Below are 21271 nucleotides of genomic sequence, written 5' to 3'. Positions count from 1 at the left end.
CAGAAAAAAACAAAGGCACAACATTAAGTAATACAACAAAGCTATGGAAAGAGAAGTAGTGATAAATATACAGACCAAGTTGAGCACAACAAACCAAGAGACAAACTGGCTCATTAGCCATCTTTGCTAAGGGAATAAAAGTATTCATTACAAATCTGTGACAGTATCACCAGGTACTATTGTTCAACCGCTAATCCTTCAGCTATACTCACATAAGAACAGAAAGTTTTTTAAACACAAATGACAACATACATTTTATAGGTACATCCCCATTATTTAAATCAGACTTAAAAAATCCTGTCCACCTTCTTCCATTGTTCCACCTTTACTCCCACACTCCTTTCCAGGAACTCATCTATCCCAAGGCTGTATAGTAAACAAAAACACCTGAAGCCCCCAGACTCCCCACATGTCTGCCTGACTCAGGGATCTTTTTCTCTCTCTGAGTCATCTTTTCATCTTAAACCAATGTCTTTCTCTAAGATACAACAGTATTTCCCCTTTCCTCTTTTCAGTCTAGTTTTTATCCAATTACAGAAAATCTCTTCCTTTCCTTTTATTAAAAACAGTAAAGCTCTAATCACAGCTTTTAAATTTAGTGTAGAAAACACACACCCCAAATTTTCCACTCAAGTTTTAAAGCCAGCCGCATAAGGAGTTCAGCTTTTTTTTTTTTAAGACGGGGTTTCACCATGTTGGTCAGGCTAGTCTTGAACTCCCGACCTCAGGTGATCCGCCCGCCTTGGCCTCCAAAGTGCTTGGATAACAGGCGTGAGCCACTACGCCCGGCCAGGAGTTCAGCTTTAATGTAAACTGGGGAGTTGCTGGTTACCAGAATGCAAAATCAACAAGGGCAAGGATTTGGGATTTTGTCTGTTTTGTTCAGATACTAGCATGAAATGGTGCCTTTGCATACAGAAGGCACTCAATGAACATAAGAATTGGCTACAGACTAAAAATTATTAGACAATTCTGAATTCTTTACTTCTCAGTGGGTTGGTAGCTCAGAGTAAATAAAAGCAGAGCACCTCCAAAACCTTAACAAAATCTCCTATATAGACTAACATTTGGAGTGCTATGAATGAATTATGTGCTCTTTTTAAGGGACTAAGAAGGTCCACCTGTCTTCAACAGATAATGCCATTTCCCCACCTCAGAGATAAATGCTTTAGTCAGAACAAGGGAAAAGAAAAACACTGCCCAGATGGGTTAAGCACCCATACTAACACTCCTAGATTCTCCTATCTCATAAGAACATCTATTAACTATCCCTTTTCAATGTGAGGAGTGCTCTTGATACCTACACATCAAGAAAATAAAACGCAATTAGACTTAAAAATCAGTTGCATTACTCTCAAGCTTAAAATTGCTTTGCAAGCCATCAGGCTCTTACGAATTGCATATTCTTTATCAAATCTACTTCTTCTCAGGCATGTACCTCCAACCAAACAACACTTAACTCATTTGTTTTATTTTCTTGTATATTATACATTTGATTCTACCTGATAATATAACCGCATTTTAAAAGTTTTCTATATAAGACAAGATTTTTCTTCCAATTTCTAGCACACAAATGCACTTTTCATTCACAACCAATTCTGAAGTGAAGAACATTCTACGTAGACAATAATTACAGCAATTCTAGAGACAGCTCTTATCCTCCCTATATCACTAACAGTCATTGTACCATCTCTAAAAGTAAGTTCCTTAATAGTCAATAGATGGCTTGTCTCCTCTAAGTATCAGATTGGATTTAACTGGATATTCTTTTGTTCCTAAGGATGCAAAACAATTTTCCAAGAAGTGTTACGTTTCTAAACTTTAAGATTTTAAATTTTCAAGAAACAAAAATATAACAATTTTTAAAGCTAAAAAATATAATCTTGATGATACTTCAACCTTCACCAAATGAAAACTTTGAATCCATTTTACATTTAGCAAGATAATATTAAACTATGTAATAAATCAAAAGTTTTAAATTAGTAAAGTGTGTTTTAAATGTTACAAACCATGTCAAATGTATAACCTATGAACAAATTAAAATACTACAATTGAGTAAGCTACAAGGTTCTTGTGGTTAAACAAGTTATTACAAAGAGTATTATTTTTTTTGTTTTGTTTTGTTTTGAGACAGGGTCTTACTCTGTTGCCCAGGCTGCAGTGCAGTGGCTCACTGCAACCTCCACCTCTGGGTACAAGCAATTCTCCACCTCAGCCTCTGAGTAACTGGGACTACAGGCGTGTGCCACCATGCCCACCTATTTTTTGTATTTTTTGGTAGAGACAGGTTTCACCATGTTGGCCAGGCTAGTCTCGAACTCTTGACCTCAAGTGATTCACCAACGTTGGTCTCTCAACATACTGGAATTATAGGCATGAACCACTATGCCCAGCCACAAAGAGTATTATTACAAAAGGTATATGTTATGCCAAGTAATAACAAGATATTGTAGATGTGGTCACCAGTTAGCAATAGTAAAACAAAAAGAAAAAAGTACTTGAGTCATAATTTACCATAATTCAGAATTAAAGTATTAACGGTTGCTATGAAAGTTAACTGAAGGGGAGAAATAAAGCACCCTGTAATGTGAATGAAAACTAAAAAGTGTGAGATCCTGAGGGACAAAAAAGAAATTTAAAAAAAAAAAATTAAAAAGAAAAAAGTATATGAGTTATCATATAGTATGTTTCCTATGATGTTATTTGTTATGTTACTAAAAACTAAATCTCAAAATCTTTAAATAGTCTGAGAAATGTATATACTATATTGATCAACTTCTGGAAAACTTCATAACATCATCAAGAATTTAGTAAAGGGTTCTTTTTATCATAAAGTGATTCAACTGTCTGGTCTGCTAGTCTTTTTTGGCCCGCCAGTACACCTGGCTAATTTTTGCATTTTTAATAGAAACAGGGTTTCACCATGTTGGCCAGGGCAGGGTGGTCTCAACTGATCTGCCCGCCTTGGCCTCCCAAAGTGTTGGGATTACAGGCGTGAGCCAACGCGCCTGGTCACACTTGTTAGTATTCAAGGCAGTCTTTTAAAAAAGGAGTACAGATGGAATGTTCAGAAGTGTCAATCTTCTTAAATCAAATCGACACAAAAAGATTAAATCACATCAGAAATTTTTTTAAAAATAGAGGCATGGATTTGCTCTGTCGCCTAGGCTGGAGTAAACTGGTGTGATCACAGCTCACTGCAGCTTTGATCTCCCCTGGCTCTAGCGATCCTCCCATCTCAGCCTCCCAAGTAGCAAACCACAGGCACACACACCATGCCCAGCTAACTTTATTTTTTGTAGAAACAGCGTCTTGCTATGTTCCCCAGGCTGGTCTCAAACTCCTGGTCTCAAACAATCCACCTGCCTCAGCTTTCCAAAATGTTGGGACAGGCGTGAGCCACTGTGCCTGGCCTAGAAACATTTTGTTTGCAAAAAGATTATAAAATGGTTAATCAAAGACATTAGCATGCTTAACTTAGTTCAAAAGATGAAAACCTATTTTTTTAACTCAAGGCATTGATGTAAATAAGCCTCACCAACAAAAACAAAGAAAAAATACAGATGAAGCTCATGTACCTTTTTCTTCACCTGTTCTTGTTACATCAGCCACTACATGCCGATAATAAGCTCTGTCATTTCGCAATTTTTATGACAGTCAACTACAAACTATAAAAATTAAATATTTCCCAAAGACTTTTACCATCAATGTTTGAAGGTAGGATAGTGAACGTTATAGGACAGTGAAATGTCAGTCCTCTTAATTATCAATTCTGTTAATATAACGTATAAGATATATTTTACAATAAAACTTTAAAGCTGCTAACATAAATAGCAGAATTCCATTTCATTCCAATTCTGAAACTAGCTCACCAAAGGGAAAACAAAAAGAATCAGGTACAATGTGAAAAATAACTGGAAATCCAGGAATATTATGCTCCCAAAAATTATCTTACCATTAATCATGATTTCACACTTTATACTGTTACTTGATTAAATTTTGCTATTAGAATTTTGGATTAAAAAAACCTTTTATTATTCTGATTTCATCGGTTATTTCTTTGCTGACTAATTTTTATTAAAATCAGTGAATTGTGGTCTGGTGGCTCAGGGTGGCTCATTCCTGTAATCCCAGCACTTTGGGAAGCCAAGGTGGGAGGATCACAAGGTCAACAGATCGAGACCATCCTGGCCAACATGGTGAATGCTCATCTCTACTAAAAAAATACAAAAATTAGCTGGGCATGGTGGTGTGCACTTGTAGTCCCAGCTACTAGGGAGGCTGAGACAGGAGAATCGCTTGAACCTGGAAGGTGGAGGATGCAGTGAGCTGAGATTGTGTCACTACACCACTGCACTTCAGCCTGGTGACAAGCAAGACTCCATTTCAAAAAAACAAAACAAAACAAAACCAGTGAATTGTGAAAGGCATATTTCACAGAAAATATAAAATATCATATGTTGCATTTTAAAAAGAGAATTATACTACTACTTAACTACTTTCTATGTTAGGTAATGTCACTTGAAATATTTAAAAATAGTTATACATAATATAAAAAATATTCATAGGCCGGGCGCGGTGGCTCAAGCCTGTAATCCCAGCACTTTGGGAGGCCGAGGCGGGTGGATCATGAGGTCAAGAGATCGAGACCATACTGGTCAACATGGTGAAACCCCGTCTCTATTAAAAATACTAAAAATTAGCTGGGCATGGTGGTGCGTGCCTGTAATCCCAACTACTCGGGAGGCTGAGGCAGGAGAATTGCCTGAACCCAGGAGGCGGAGGTTGCAGTGAGCTGAGATCGCGCCATTGCACTCCAGCCTGGGTAACAAGAGCGAAACTCCATCTCAAAAAAAAAAAAAATTCATGAAAGCCTTTTTTTTTTTTTTTTTTTGAGAGTCTCACTCTGTCACCCAGGCTGGAGCGCAGTGGCACAAACTCAGCTCACTGCAACCTCCACCTCCGGAGTTCAAGTGATTCTCCTGCCTCAGCCTCCTGAGTAGCCAGGATTAAAAGCACATGCCACCCTGCCCAGATAATTTTTGTGGAGATGGGGTTTCACCATGTTGGCCAGGCTGGTTTTGAACTCCTGACCTCAAGTGATCTGCCCACCTCAGCCTCCCAAAGTGCTGGAATTACAGGTGTAAGCCACTGCACCTGGCCTATATAGCCTCTTTTTAATAAATCACCATAATCACTAAGTGATACCGTGGCAAATTCTACTTTTCCAACACTGCCAAGACATAATCAGCATCATATTTTAATTCGAAAGATTCCATTAAAGGGGGCCAGGCGCGGTGGCTCAAGCCTGTAATCCCAGCACTTTGGGAGGCCGAGGCGGGTGGATCACGAGGTCAAGAGATCGAGACCATCCTGGTCAACATGGTGAAACCCTGTCTCTACTAAAAACACAAAAAATCAGCTGGGCATGGTGGCACGTGCCTGTAATCCCAGCTACTCAGGAGGCTGAGGCAGGAGAATTGCCTGAACCCAGGAGGCGGAGGTTGCGGTGAGCCGAGATCGCGCCATTGCACTCCAGCCTGGGTAACAAGAGCGAAACTCCGTCTCAAAAAAAAAAAAAAAAAAAAAAAAAAAAAAAAAAATGTTTGCTATAGGAAAGGTAATTTTCAAGAAGAGCCACTTTTTCTGACCTTGTCAACCTGTGAATGAGCTGTTCTTAGAAGCACAGCTACTCGGACACCACACCATTCCTTTAGATGATGTAATCTTAAGGAATTTAGTAATTAGGTGAATTACTAACATAAAACAGTATTTACTGACATGACTAAACTGAAAAGGCCTTTCACCTATTCCTAGAGTCTTCACAGAAATCAGATACCCAGTGTAAGAAAACGGTGTTGAAAGCTCTGCTGGTCACTTCAAAGAGAATAATCACATCAACAAATCCAAAGGATAACGTATTAGAAACTAGGGAAATCTTAAAGTATGAAAGTTCAAGTAAAAATACCACTGCATGCTAATATACAATAACACAAACAGACACCACAGAAACTGTTATAAGACTTTATGAGAGCAAAAACAAATGAAGAGGCAAAAACACAACGACAGTTAAGGAAAAAAAAAAACAAAGGCGGCATTGAGAGAAGAAGCACAGAATAAAGAGTATCCCTGAAAGAAAATCTGTTGACTAAAAAATACTGTTCTACTTAGTTTTAAATTTTCGATTAGAACAACACACTGTCCATTTAGCAGACCTACAAAAACATTTCCTTAAAAAAATTACCATTACTTCAACTATATTTTTAAAAGGCCTGTACACTTGGAAAAGACTATCATAATAATTAGAATAACTTGTCTCGCTATTTACTCAGAAATGCTCTATTTAAAAGTAGGCCAACAATAGGAACTTTGCTATTGCACAACAGTGAAAGTAAATGAAATAACATCTATTAACATTCAGTGTCCATGGCATGTTTCTCCACCTCCTAGAACATACTGTGACTTACACTGTGCACCCTGAACAATTTACCACTTCTTCATCCACGCAGTAGCTCAAAGACAGTTCCTGTGTTAATCCCACAATAAACCTCAGTAATTCTCACATCACCGTAGTTGTGAACGTTTGTTAACAGAAAAAGAATGTTTTTCCTAAAATAGCTACGTAACACTAAGACTACTCAAATTCCTAAATAATCCTTTTACAACATGCCTGCCAACTTTACGATACATTAAACATGTGGAGCCTAATTTAAAAGCTCTTTAACTGTGAGTTTATCAAAACAGCTTCCTAGTTACTAATATAAAGTCTCTTTAAAACTTTCAAGTTGTTCTTAGAAAAAATTGAATATTGATGAATTTGGGCTGCTATCAAATGCTTAAGAAGCTTTTTTTTTTCCAAATAAGATGGGCAAACGTCCTAGATCTGCTAAATCTGACATGAGAGGTCATGCAATTTTTACAAATGAAGAAATAACTATTTCCAGCACTCACTGAGCCCTTCATTTAAAAAATTATTTTCAGTATTATTTTCATACAGTACGTTTAATAGTACAATTTTTTAAGGCTGTTAGGCTTAAAGCACAAAAAACTGATCTACCACATAAGGCTAGTCAGTCCATACTCTTCACGGGGCTCCGGTAGATTTGGGGCACTGACAGTAAGTGGCAGTTTCAATTAAGAACTTCAGTGTTAGGAATGACATCCGAAAAGGATGGTGCTGGGGAGGACGATGAGAAGAGAAGCGCACGATTTAAAGCCACTAAGGAGGGAAAGCGAGGGCAGAACGCAGAAACAGCAAGGAGAGAAAGACGATTTAACAAGGAAGTGAAGTGGAGCGCAGAGCAGGGCAGAAGCTGATGAGGAAACGAATGGGAAAAGGCAGCGTTTTCAAACAGTGCATGCACCAGGAAGAGTCGAGCCAAGGCTCGGGGAGCCCCAGTGCTTCCGTGTGAAAGAGACGCCTGCAGACTGAAGCGGAGGGAAGGGGGAATCAATTGGCTCCCAGGCGTTCGAGCAGACTCCCATTCTCTCCCCGCGCCTCTCCCAGCCCTCAGCCGAGCGGAGGCGGCTGCCCGGAAAGGGGCCTACCCGAGAGCCAGGCCCGGCGTTCCCCTCCCTAGGCTCCGGGCAAGCGGGGCACATGGCGAGGATTCGGAAGGACAGAGGCCCCGGCCGCGGTTTGGCGGCCCCGCGAAAACCGGCCCGGGGCCCGGGGCCTCAGCCGCTTCCCCTCCGGCGGGGCGACGGGCGGCCTTACCTGAGGCAAAGGAGGGAGGACTGATCTAGGGCGCCTCGCCTGCGCCCAATGCGGAGCCCCCCGCGGTACTCAGCCCAAGTTTCCAACGGAGGGGCGACCCTGCCTCAGCTGCCGCTTCCCCCTCGGAGTCTCGACCACCGCCTCCGCCGCCTCCGGGGCTGCTTACACCGCCGGGCCCCTCACGCCGCCGCCGCCGCCTTCTCTCCACCCTAGCGCCGTTGCCGATTCGGCCACCGCCACCTCCTCCGCCGCAGCCTCGTCTCTCTGGAGCATCTTCCAACGACCAAACCCTGAGAATCAGAGACTCCAGCCGCGCCGGCAGGAAACTCCCCCGCAACTGCCAGGGGAACCAGGCAGTCAGAGCACCAGCGGCTTTTCCGCCATTGAGCAGCAGCGGCTCGGCTCCTTCTGCAACCCCCTCCCTGCACCCTAGTCCTTCCCCGCCCCTCAGGGAGCCCCGCCTCCAGCTCCCACCCACTGGGATGCCGCGCGCCCTCTCGCGGCTCCCAGTTTGCTGGGAGCCTTGTCAATCACTGCTCTCCCGCCCAGCACGGCTCCCTCCTCACCTCGGTACTTAGTTTACCCCGCCCATCCTGCCCCGCCTCTGAGTTTCTAATTTCCCATTGGGCATCAGTGGCCACTTTCAATTGGCAAGATCAACTGTCCATCAAACACCGCCCACTAAGTGGACCCAACCCTTCATTACCATTTACTTCATTCGGCCCCGCCTCCGCTAAGTCCTACCTCCCGGACGTCACGGACCAGCCCCCGCTACCAGTCATAAGTAGAGCCCTCCGTCAATCAAATAACGCCCACCTGCGCCCCTCCTAGCAAAGCGCAGGCCCCAGCGGTCGCCTTTTTTTATTGGTCCAAATCGTGATTCGAACCCCCAGTCACTGGCTTTCTCTGCGTGTCAGTCACTGAGCCAATTTCCAAGTCCGTCACACCGGCTTTTTTCAAATGAAGGCGCAAAAGGCGGGGAAATATCTGGAAAGCGATTGGTTCGTCTTAGAAAACGGTCAAACCCAGAGAGTCTGTACGGATCCTTTCCGTTCTGTGAGGAACGTGACCCCTTGTAGTTGACCTCTAAGCCATGCGTAAAACAAGCGCCATAAGAGACCAAGCAGCAGTCCAGCTATAGGTGTGGACGCCTGGTCCCACCCGGAATTGCAGGGGCCTAGCTAACTGATTGGCTAAGAAAGTCCTCCTAGGCCCTCATTGGAGGATCTGAACGCCTCTCTTCTGCGTAGTGACGAGAAAGGGTGGCTCAGACGAGGACAAGAAGCGGGCCGGGGAGGGACGGTTGTTTTGCTTCAGCCGCGGGTGGGGCGCACGCGGGAGTGGGAAACTGGGAAGGCAGGGCTCTGGGGAGGTGTTGCAGGGAGGGGAAAGGCCCGGATGTTCCCTAACAATGAAATCATCGCCGACCTATCAGAGCCGCCGAGCTGGGATACCTGCCTGACCTGTCCCCGGGAGGGAGGAGAGTGGGCGGGAAATTGAGGTGTCGGAAGAGCCTGGAAAGCAACGTGAGAAAGTGGGACAGGTGTTCCCTTCAGGAGGATTCTGTGCTATTAGAGATTATTTTTATACCAGCCCTTGACATTCCCGTATTTTGTTTCTCAGTCACATTGATTTTTAAAACTCCCGGCCTAGTCTCTTGACAGTGGACTTGTTCATTCCGCAGTTATTGAGCGCCTACTGTTTGCCAGGCACGATACAAAAATAAATTAGGCAATCGCGGTATAAGGTGATAGGTGCTATAATTGAAACATGCGCAAGGGCTAGTGATGATGAAGGGTCTTCCTTGTGGATAGGTTTACCAAGAAAGGCTTCACAAAGACACAGGATGAGTCAAGAATGAATGAGAGAGGTTTAACCAGCCGATGAGGAAAGTGGGCATGACTCCTCCAGCTATAAAAGTAGACGACGATGCTGCCATGTTAGTTCTCTAAACGAGAAACAAAAGTAAAATGTAATAGAGGTATTCTAATACTTACCTTAGGATAGATTTTATTTTTTAATCCGAATATCCTAAAAGAGTACTGAAACCTAATTCCTACTTTGTTGCAAATTACTTTGGGCAGACAATTTAAGCTTAGACCCAACAGAGTACTATTCAGGTTAGGGGTTGTTAATATTTTGTAGAAAAGGGCAAATTAAAAAAAAAATTAGGGCCGGGTGCAGTGGCTCAAGCCTGTAATCCCAGCACTTTGAGAGGCCGAGGCGGGTGGATCACGAGGTCGAGAGATCGAGACCATCCTGGTCAACATGGTGAAACCCCGTCTCTAATAAAAATACAAAAAATTCGCTGGGCATGGTGGCACGTGCCTGTAATCCCAGCTACTCAGGAGGCTGAGGCAGGAGAATTGCTTGAACCCAGGAGGCGGAGGTTGCGGTGAGCCGAGATCGCGCCATTGCACTCCAGCCTGGGTAACAAGAGCGAAACTCCGTCTGAAAAAAAAAAGAAAGAAAGAAAGAAAGAAAAAATAAAATTAAAAGGGTAATAGGATAATTGCCCATGCCATAAAAAAAAAAAAATCAATAAAACGGCAGAAACAAAGACTTACTTGCAATTCAGGTGTGGTGTTTTTTGTTTCTGTTTTTTTTTTGTTTTTGTTTGTTTTTTTTTGCAAGCATATTTTACTTTGTAATCAGATAAATCTTAAAAATACAGTCCAAAAAGCATGTGATTCAGTAAGAGAGATTTTTTTTAAACCTGCCGCGCGCAGTGGCGCACACGTGTAATTCCAACACCTTGGGAGGCTGAGGTGGACGGATCACCTGAGGTCAGGAGTTCAAGACTAGCCTGACCAACATGGAGAAACTGTCTACTAAAAATACAAAATTAAGCCGGCCACGGTGGCTCACGTCTGTAATCCCAGCACTTTGGGAGTCTGAGGCAGGCGGATCACGAGGTCAGGAGTTGAGACCAGCCTGACCAACATGGTGAAACCCGGTCTCTACTTAAAAATACAAAAATTAGCCAGGCATGGTGGCGCGCATCTGTAATCCCAGCTACTTGGGAGGCTGAGGCAGGAGAATTGCTCGAACCTGGGAGGTGGAAGTTGCGGTGAGCCGAGAGCTTGCCATTGCACTCCAGCTGGGACGACAGAGCGAGACTCCGTTTGAACAACAACAACAAAAATTAGCCAGATATGGTGGCGCCATGCCTGTAATCCCAGCTACTCAGGAGGCTGAGGCAGGAGAATCACTTGAACCCGGGAGAAAGAGATTGCGGTGAGGCAACATCGCACCATTGCACCCCAGCCTGGGCAACGAGAGGCAAACTCAGTCTAAAAAAAAAAAACCTTCTTTTCACTCCAGATCTTATTAACTGTGTGTTTTCCTCTTCGAGAACTTGCATCGTCAATATACATTATCGTGAACCAGACTAGCAGTGTAGATCATTTCTGCAATTAAGGCTATGGCACGCTGGCTGATTTGCACATGTCTAATTAACGGAAAGCAATGCGTTTTAACAGACACCGCCTAGAACCTTCTCAGCAATCAGCTTGTGAAAACTGGATTTCGGATTGGGAGTTGTTATGACTAATATTACATGCTCGGGCCATTAGCACAATAATTGGTCGAAAGGCTTTTCCTTTCCATCAAAGAAGTACTCAGACATTTCCTTAAGTTTTGTTGTTGATATGAGCAGTTCCTTTCCAATGTCCTTATGCAGACCTTTCAAGTCTCTCCAATTGAGTTTGAAAGGATCGGCCTATTTCTCACCACTGTGTGTTTTACTGTCTGGGTTGGGGGTGATGAAACCATGATCTACTATATACATTTGGACAGGCAGATGTTAAGTGCTTCACAGGATTAAAATAGAGTGTCTGAGACAAGTCAAGTCCTTTCGGCCTGAGCCTGCGCGCCTGCGTTGGCAGCGGCGAGCCACCCGGGCGGCCCGGTAAGGCCGGGGGAGCCGGGCGCGGGGCTCTGTGCCGTCTGCCATCAGGAGCAGCCGTGCGTCCACCGCCACCTGCGGGAGGCCACGGTCCACTCAGGCCTACAAATCAGGGACTCTGGGGACAAAGCTCGAAAGGTGAATTTTAAAATAGCTCCCCAGATTATTTATTTATTTATTTTTAAATTTTTTTATTTTATTTTATTTTATTTTTTTTTTTTGAGACGGAGTTTCGCTCTTGTTACCCAGGCTGGAGTGCAATGGCGCGATCTCGGCTCACCGCAACCTCCGCCTCCTGGGTTCAGGCAATTCTCCTGCCTCAGCCTCCTGAGTAGCTGGGATTACAGGCACGTGCCACCATGCCCAGCTAATTTTTTGTATTTTTAGTAGAGACGGGGTTTCACCATGTTGACCAGGATGGTATCGATCTCTCGACGTTGTGATCCACCCGCCTCAGCCTCCCAAAGTGCTGGGATTACAGGCTTGAGCCACCGCGCCCGGCTATTTTTTTATTTTTTTATTTTTTTGAGACGGAATCTCGTTCTGTCACCCAGGCTAGAGTGCAGTGGTGCAATCTCGGCTCACTGCAACCTCCGCCTCCTGGTTCAAGAGATTCTCCCGCCTCAGCCTCCTGAGTAGCGCCTGCCACCACGCCTGGCTAATGTTTGTATTTTTAGTAGAGATGTGGTTTCACCATGTTGGCCAGGCTGGTCACGTACTCCTGACCGCAAGTGATCTGCCTGCCACGGCCTCCCAAAGCGCCGGGATTATAGGCCTGAACCACCGCGCCGGCCCCCAGCTGATTTTTATGCGCATCAGTGTTTGAGACTCCCTGGGAAAGGATAATGGAGGCAGATGTAAAGTAAATTAATTTCCTCACTTTTGCATGTCGGGAGAACATACATATATCTCACCTTTCTGCCCTGCCCTTTATCATCAGCGTGAGGTCATATAGTCTGCAGAAGTACTACTGAAGTGACTTACAGAAAAAATTTTCTTAAATCACACTCCATCGTCTGACACTCCTTATATAAGCAGAAGGGAGTCTGAGACCTCAGCTTCTAAAATGGGAACCATGCAAAGGATAAAACACTGAAGACACTTAGGGACACTTGTCCTGTGAATACAAGAAACCACAGAAAGGCATGAGAGCAGTTTCCTGGCTTCCTTGACTTCCTTTTCACTATCCCTTGGTTGACCCAAAAACAAATACAAAGCTCAGTCATTTAGTTAGGCTAATAATTCCATATCATTCATACTTTCAATCACTAAGAGCGAAAAAGTATGGAGACACCCCAGAATAGGTATGTAGGTTAACTTTGTTGTATCATTTATTTGCTTAAAACATTAAACCATTAAAGAAAGCCCAACAAGATTCTCAACTTTGAAAACTGGTTTTTACCATCATAAACATAATGCGTTGTAAACCCTGAGCACCATCGTAATGGGCTCTGCTACTAACTAGCTGTGTGACTTGAGCTGGTAACTAAGCTCTCTGAGCCTTGGTTTGTTCTGCAAAATGGGAATCATAACATCTTTCTCCAGGGCCACATGAAGAGCTTTAGAAGCTCTTAGTAATGCAGATCACGCCCCAATATATAGTTTTAAATGAAAACAATATTAAATGTAATGTAGAAAAAGTTGTTATTTTTCCTGTTGTCTGTAATATTCTGATATTCTTTTTTTTTTTTTTTTTTAAAGACGGAGTTTTCGCTCTTGTTACCCAGGCTGGAGTGCAATGGCTCGATCTCAGCTCACCGCAACCTCCGCCTCCTGGGTTCAGGCAATTCTCCTGCCTCAGCCTCCTGAGTAGCTGGGATTACAGGCACATGCCACCATGCCCAGCTAATTTTTTGTATTTTTAGTAGAGACAGGGTTTCACCATGTTGACCAGGATGGTCTCGATCTCTCGACCTTGTGATCCACCTGCCTCGGCCTCCCAAAGTGCTGGGATTACAGGCTTGAGCCACCGCGCTCGGCTAATATTCTTTTTTTAAGTAAGATATCAGATAGCCATTTTCTCTTTACAAATTAGGGTGACCTAGTTTTGCTGACGCTCAAGGCCCATACTTGGTGACAGGTAATCTAGGGCTACCCACTTAGCACAATTATTTCAAAGATTAAATAGGATATGGGCTGGACATGGTGGCTCACGCATATAATCCCAGCACTTTAGAAGGCCAAGAAGGGAAGATTTCTTGGGGACAAGAGGTTGAGGCCAGCCTGGCCAACATATTGAGATTCCATCTCTATATATGTATATTATTAAAAGGACAGCTGGACACAGTGGCTCACACCTGAAGTCCCAGCCACTTGGAAGGCTGAAATGGGAGGATCACTTGAGCCCATGAGTTAGAGGCTGCAATAAGCTATGATCATGCTGCTATACTCTACCCTGGGCAACAGAGCAAGATCCTGTCTCAAAAAAATTTTTTTATTTTTTATTTTTTTAGATGGAGTCTTACTCTGTCGCCAAGCTGGAGTACAGCGGAGTGGTCTCGGCTCACTGCCACCTCTGCCTCCCAGGTTCAAGCGATTCTCCTGCCTCATCCTCCCGAGCAGCTTAGACTACAGGCTTGCACCACCACACCCAGCTAATTTTTACATTTTTAGTGGACATGGGGTTTCACCATGTTGGCCAGGATGGTCTCGATCTCTTAACCTTGTGATCCCTCAACCTCAGCTTCCCAAAGTGCTAGGATTACAGGTGTGAGCCACCACGTCTGGCTTCAAAAAATTTTAATTTAAAAAATTTCAATGGGCTGGGTGCAGTGGCTCACGCCTGTAATCCCAACACTTTGGGAGGTGAAGGCAGGCAGATCACTTGAGGTCATGACCAGACTGGCCAACATGGTAAAACCTCGTCTCTATTAAAAATACAAAAATTAGCCAGGTGTGGTGGCATGCACCTGTAATCCCAGCTACTTGGGAGGCTGAGGCAGGAGAACTGCTTGAACCCGGGAGGCAGAGGTTGCAGTGAACCAAGATTGTGCCACTACACTCCAGCCTGGACGACAGAGCAAGACCCTGTCTCAAATATATATATATATACATATATATATATGTATATAAATACACATATATAGATTATGATGCATAATTGCACCTAATACAGTGACTATCATAGTTGGAATCTGAATCTTTATACATCACATAAAATAAGTGTCATTGATTCATTCAGCGTATTTACACATCTGTTACATGTAGATCACTGTGCTCCTTCTGACAAAGAGCTTTGATGTCAAACTTCAAGTAACTTGATTTGAGTGGATTGGTCCACTCTCTTCTTAACCACTGGAAATGTTCCACTAATAAACCTGTTTTCTTCATTTAAAAAAATTAACCAGTTCCACTTACAAATATTTATTAAGTAAGCACCCACTGTGAATCAGATAGGTGATGGGGGCTGCCTTTGAAAATAATTGACTATTACTATTTTTTAAGAAATGTTCTATAAAACCATCAGATCTAAGAAAAAAGAAAAAAGAAAAAAAAGAAACGTTCAACACTGGCTTTCAGAAAACCACAGCCTAGTTTCTCTTAAAAGTGCTTCTCAAACATATCCAGAGGAGGACCCCTTAGGACTGCAGAGTTTTATCCCAACATATCTGGGGATTTAGCAAGAAGTGAGCCACACAAACTGAAAAATTACCTTAAAAATCCATGAGTTGTGTCCTTTGTGCCATATTTGTTAACATATATTTCAATAGTGTTTAAAATTCTTACCATTATGAGAAAAGTCTTTTTAAAACCATGTTGGATTAATTAGAAATATGTTTGGCTATGACTAACAGAAAACCTAAGCAGTGGTTTCAGAAATCACTGGAGAGTGGAAGTGGCATTTTCTCACAAAACAAGGTGTCGAGAGGTAGGCAGTAATGTCGGGATCAGTGCTTTTCCAATTATCTTGTCGCCTCAAGTTTTCAGTATAGGTAGTGAAGCTTTATATGAGATGTCCAAGTTCAAGATGGCAGGGGTGAGGAAATCACACATCCCCTGTAGCTGCAAGGGAGGCCAAAAAATTAGGGAACTGTGAGGTCATGGGTTGCTTAGAGCAGAGATTCCCAGTCTTTACCAAGCATCACAGTCTCTCTAGATGTCATTTATACTCATCAATTTTTTGAAATTATTATAAGTATTACACTCACCATTTTTTGGAAATTATTATAATTATTATACTTACCGCTAGATCTTGTTATTTCATGCATTAATAAAGAAGCATAGGCCAGGCGTGGTAGCTCATGCTTGTAATGCCAGCAGTTTGGGAGGCCAAGGCAGGCAGATCATGAGGTCAGGAGCTCGAGATCATCCTGACCAACATAGTGAAACCCCGTCTCTACTAAAAATACAAAAATTAGCTGGGAGTGGTGGCTCGTGCCTATAGTCCCAGCTACTCCAGAGGCTGAGGCGGGAGAACCGCTTGAACCTGGGAGGTGGAGGTTGCAGTGAGCTAAGACCACACCATTACACTCCAGCCTGGGGACAGAGTGAGACTCAGTCTAAAAAAAATTAAAAAGCATATCACAAATTTATTTAATAGTTTGATAACTCTGTCTTTAATTACAATTGAATTGGTTTTCCTTTGTAACCCTATGAGATTTATGTATTTTTAAATTTTGTTTTTGAATAGATATTTTAGTTTTATTGAAATCTTACATGGGCCGGGCGTGGTGGCTCAAGCCTGTAATCCCAGCACTTTGGGAGGCCGAGGCGGGTGGATCACGAGGTCAAGAGATTGAGACCATCCTGGTCAACATGGTGAAACCCTGTCTCTACTAAAAATACAAAAAATTAGCTGGGCATGGTGGCGCATGCCTATAATCCCAGCTACTCAGGAGGCTGAGGCAGAAGAATTGCCTGAACCCAGGAGGCGGAGGTTGCGGTGAGCCGAGATCATGACATTGCACTCCAGCCTGGGTAACAAGAGCGAAACTCTGTCTCAAAAAAAAAAAAAAAGAAATCTTACATGAACAAGAAATTGGAAATACAATCACCTCACAGAACAAATTGTCACGGCTTTTTACGTTTAATCCAAACAAATTTTGTAGGGCAGATTTCAAAAAGGCGTGAAGTTAACAACAATTTAAAAACACAGTTACCCTACTTCTAGGAATGCAAACATACAATTATAGGTTATTTTCAATATAAGAAAACTTAAATTTATTTGCTTTAATTTCTTAAAACTGCTAAGACAAAGCACTAGCTTGTGTTTTTATTTATAGCATACTCCATACTCCTAGGTAATCTATTCCAAAACCAAAAAAATGAAACTGTCCTAAACCAAAGGTTCTGCAAAATCATGATTTAACAGTGTGCCCAGCTTGTTTTGAGGCTAAAATGAAGCCTGAAACGATAAAAGCATTGTAATCCCCAAAATAAGGGAACTCTGCAAGCACAGTAATGTCCCAGAGCATTTATGAAAAGAAGAAAAATAAAGACTTGAGTATATACACAATAGTGATTTCTTCAGCCCAATACAAATGGGAGCAAATTGCTACTTAAAGAGGAAATAGTTAAGCCAATTTTTTTTTTTTTTTAAAGAACGTAGATCTAGAGCCAATCGTATCTTGCCAGTGTCATTTTCAAGCCCTTACTTGTCTACTTCCACTGTTGCCCATAAGCATCCTGATAAAATTCGCGGTTGTCATTATTGTAACCATAGTTACTAGAATAGTCAATACTTTACTGAAGCGGCTGCTGAGTGATGGGTTGGGAACCCTAGTTCTGTTGGTTGTTGGAATCAAGTTGGTTGTACCCATCTGCCTTTCTCTTGCCTCCTACATTGCATTGCCCACACGATTGCCCTGAGATCCATGGGAACAACGACCTCTCTGCTGTTGTGCAGGACTGCCTCTGCCACCCCTAGAGCCTCTTGGTGGTCCCAAAGCTGCCCTCCTCTGTGAATAGCCAGCTCTCTCTCTCAGAGGTGGTGCTCCCCTCCCCCTTGGTGGTGGTGGAGCACCTCGCCCTCCCCTTCCTCCTCCTCTTCCTCTTACTGCATAGCCATCATCATAGAGGTAGTAAGGATCTTCATAGCCTCCACAATAGTCGTGATAATCATAACCACAGTAATCATCATAGTAATCTTCATAGCCATAGTAATCTGGAGGGTAGCCATATCTACCTCCCCCCCCACCACGACCCTGACCTCTAATTGGAGGTGGCATTCGAGGAGGTGGGTGGTAGCAATAGTCTTCATAGGCAGTGCTCCTGGAGACCTGTCTAGCAGCTTGGCAATCTTTCCTTTTCTTGTCTGGTGGCTTGGCTAAGACTATTTCAATTTCTTCCCTTTCTATTTCTTTGCCATTCATGTCATTCATAGCCTTAATGGCCACTCCTCTGTCTTCAAAATGAACAAATGCGTAATCTTTCAACTTCTTCACTCTTTCAAGTCTTCCAAATTCAGAAAATGACTTTTCCAATATTTCTTCTGTCCTTGTAGTGCCAAATTTCTCACAAAACTTTTACCTTAGCCATGACTTCTGGATCTGGTTCTTCCGCAGAGTTAGCCCATTCAACTGTAACTACATTACCTCATACTTTTACTTTTCCACTTATCGGCCGGCGTCTGGCTTGTGCTGCTGACTTTGATCCTCATATTCAAGGAAGTAGAACCCCCAACTCCTCTTTTCATCATCGGGTTGATGATAGAGAATAATGTCCACCAAACCCTCTGTGACTTTACTGAATTCTTCCAGAATATTTTCTTGAGTCTTATTCTTCGGAATGGATCCAACAAAAAGTCTGTTGTTTGCCACAGAAATGCATACTCCAAGGTGTTTACCAAGGCGAATTTCATAGCTGTCACACAGTTTCACAGCCTCCTGTGCAGCTTCCTTTCCACAGAAGGAGATAAATACATACCCTCTATTCTGACCGGACAGTGGATCCATCATAAGACGTACATCCCAAATGGGTCCAGACTTCTCAAAAAGGGGCACCAACTCATTCTCATATAAATCTCACGGTATTTTACCTACAAACACTTCTGTTCCAATTCCTGGCTGCACACCAGAGTACACACTGTCTGAGGGAGGAACACCTGTCCTGTGGTTACATCCAGAGTATACCCAGTTCTCTCAAGCAAGGCCTTGATCTTCGCTTCATCAAGTCCCTTTTTGGACTCTTGCACCTTGTTCCCCTGTTTCTCTCTCTACCTGTAGGTCTTCGTAACTCCACATAAAAATGCACTTTTGCTCTGAACGTGTGATAAGTCACGTTCTTTAAACTGCTGTAGTACAGACAGAGCTCCTTTTCATTAAATTCCCTGAGAGCATCAATTGCTCTTTCATCAAGACTGACATAAGCTACCAATCCAGGACAGAGTGGGGGCTGGTGGCCAGGCCTGTGGGAATCAGCGTGAGGCGCTTTGAAAATGACTAGAAGCTGGGCACGGTGGCTCAAGCCTGTAATCTCAGCACTTTGGGAGGCCGAGGCAGGTGGATCACGAGGTCAAGAGATCAAGACCATGCTGGTCAACATGGTGAAACCCCGTCTCTACTAAAAATACAAAACATTAGCTGGGCATGGTGGCACCTGCCTGTAATCCCAGCTACTCAGGAGGCTGAGGCAGGAGAATTGCCTGAACCCAGGAGGCAGAGGTTGCAGTGAGCTGAGATCGCGCCATTGCACTCCAGCCTGGGTAACAAGAGTGAAACTCCATTTCAAAAAAAAAAGAAAAAGAAAACGACTAGAAATGGCGTGCACGCCACCCCCTCCCTGCCTCATGGACAGAGACCAAGCTTTGCGTATTTTTAAATGTTATTCTGAGAAGAACTATACAGGATTCACCAAAGGGACCCTTTGCTTCCTGCAAAAACAGGCATGGAAGAGGTAGTATCCCTGCTGTGGACCATAACCTCCAATTCAGCAAGGGCATCGTTTCTTTTTCTGTATACTATACACCATCGATGCTTGGTAAGTATTTCTTGAATTGCATTTGGAGGATTTTAAGTAGTTTGCTGGACATTTTCCCTTTTCTCAGTGCTATGACCTTGAGCCTGGGCCTGTCCCCCAGTCCTACTTCCTCCTTAGAGAGGAAGTTGATCAAGCTATCACCATCTTACATGCAATCCACACAGGCGAGGAGGCCAGAACTGGCTTCCTCAGAACCAGATCCTCCTTTGTGTTTTAAAGTGAGTGTCATGCTCATGAGATGATTGAGATTATGCTTATAACACGGGGTGGTATCAGAAAAACTATTCACATGGAGCTCAACCATAAATTACTAATGCAAAACTACTAAATGTTTAAATATGCTTGGCTGTGGAAAACTCTAATAACAGCCATTTGTGTAAGCAGTTTAGCATTTATGCCCAAATACATTTACATTATTCATTCACTGTGTTGTATTTTATTTTCTTTTTACAATAAACTATACATTTCAGCCAACTCTTCATCTTTTGCTTTTTTGTAGCATTGCCATTTGCTCATGCAATATGGTGGTTTGCTCATGCTTCAAAAACCTAAAGGAAACGTTGCACTACTTTTCCCTTATGTTCCTTCCACATCTGCAGCAACTCTTCCTGTTGACTTGTCTGAAAGCTCTTCTTCTCCTGCTAGTGAAACTGGGCTCGAATGCTGACCTTAAGAATCTCAGCAGCCTCAGATTGGAACCGACATCAAGGAGATGAACATAGGAGTAAATTCACAAGTTGATTATTCTAAGAACAAGCATGCAGGCATATAGCTGTAGGAAAACCTGCAAATGGAAAATTCATGGTGAAAGAGATATACAGGACTTCAATACAATTAATTTAAAAGGTTTCATATTAAGGCCCATATTTAATGTCCTTTACCTAGAAGCCTAATTCTGGCAAGTAAGCAGAGATCCTCGCAATTAGATAACTGGTCTGGAGGCAGATATCTTATCAGGACCTGGCTATGGGAAAATTGGAGATCAGGGTTGAAAAGTTCAGGCTCTGAGGCCAGATAGAAATGGTTATAGGGGCTAGGTGTGGTGGCTCACGCCTGCAATCTCAGCACTTTGGGAGGCTGAAGTGGGCAGATCACGAGGTCAGGAGTTCTAGATCAGTCTGGCCAATATGGTGAAATTCTGTCTCTACTAAAAATACAAAAATTAGCTGGGCGTGGAGGCCAGAGCCTGTAGCCCCAGCTACTTGGGAGGCTGAGGCAAAACTCTTTGAACCAGGAGGCAGAGGTTGCAGTAAGCCAAGACAAGATCGCGCCTTTATACTCTAGCCCAGGCAGCAGAGGAAGACTGCAGAGCAAGACTGTGTCTCAAAAAAAAAAAAAAAAAAAAAAAAAAAAAAGGCCAAGTGCAATGTCTAACGCCTGTAATCCCAGCACTTTGGGAGGCCAAGGAAGGGTAGATCACAAGGTCAGGTGATTGAGATCATCCTGGCCAATATGGTGAAACCCCGTCTCTACTAAAATACAAAAAAATTAGCTGAGTTTGGTGGCACGCGCCTGTAGTTGAAGCTGCTCGGAAGGCTGAGGCAGGAGAATCGCTTGAACCTGGGAAGCAGAGGTTGCAGTGAGCTGAGATCACGCCACTGCACTCCAGCATGCACGGCATTCCAGTATGGGCAACAGAGAGGGACTTCGTCACAAAAAAAAAAAAAAAAAAAAAAAAAAAGTTTACAGGAGAGGATGCCAAGAGACTCCCAGCTGAGTTACCAGAACCA

General features: G+C 43.2%; 1 protein-coding gene and 2 pseudogenes across 3 annotated transcripts in view; all 3 read right to left on the bottom strand.

Annotated features, from left to right (window-relative positions):
• Positions 1-8151, bottom strand: part of PPM1B (protein phosphatase, Mg2+/Mn2+ dependent 1B) — a 77738-nt gene extending 69587 nt beyond the window's left edge. For 2 of the 3 annotated variants that reach the window (XM_074396683.1, XM_003926758.4), the window contains exon 1: positions 7718-8151. The gene's annotated coding sequence lies outside the window, so the exon portion shown is untranslated. The remainder of the gene's footprint in view (positions 1-7717) is intronic. The other variant, XM_010337467.3, reaches the window with a different exon arrangement.
• Positions 8152-11010: 2859 nt separating this feature from the next.
• LOC101051389 (all trans-polyprenyl-diphosphate synthase PDSS1 pseudogene) lies at positions 11011-12637 on the bottom strand (annotated as a pseudogene).
• Positions 12638-17115: 4478 nt separating this feature from the next.
• LOC101031877 (heterogeneous nuclear ribonucleoprotein R pseudogene) lies at positions 17116-19770 on the bottom strand (annotated as a pseudogene).
• Between the last annotated feature and the right edge of the window lie 1501 nt (positions 19771-21271).

The sequence above is a fragment of the Saimiri boliviensis genome, chromosome 1 (assembly GCF_048565385.1).
Source record: "Saimiri boliviensis isolate mSaiBol1 chromosome 1, mSaiBol1.pri, whole genome shotgun sequence".
Taxonomy (NCBI): domain Eukaryota; kingdom Metazoa; phylum Chordata; class Mammalia; order Primates; family Cebidae; genus Saimiri; species Saimiri boliviensis.
Note: the sequence above shows the minus strand (reverse complement) of the source record. Positions and strands in the feature narration are given on the sequence as shown.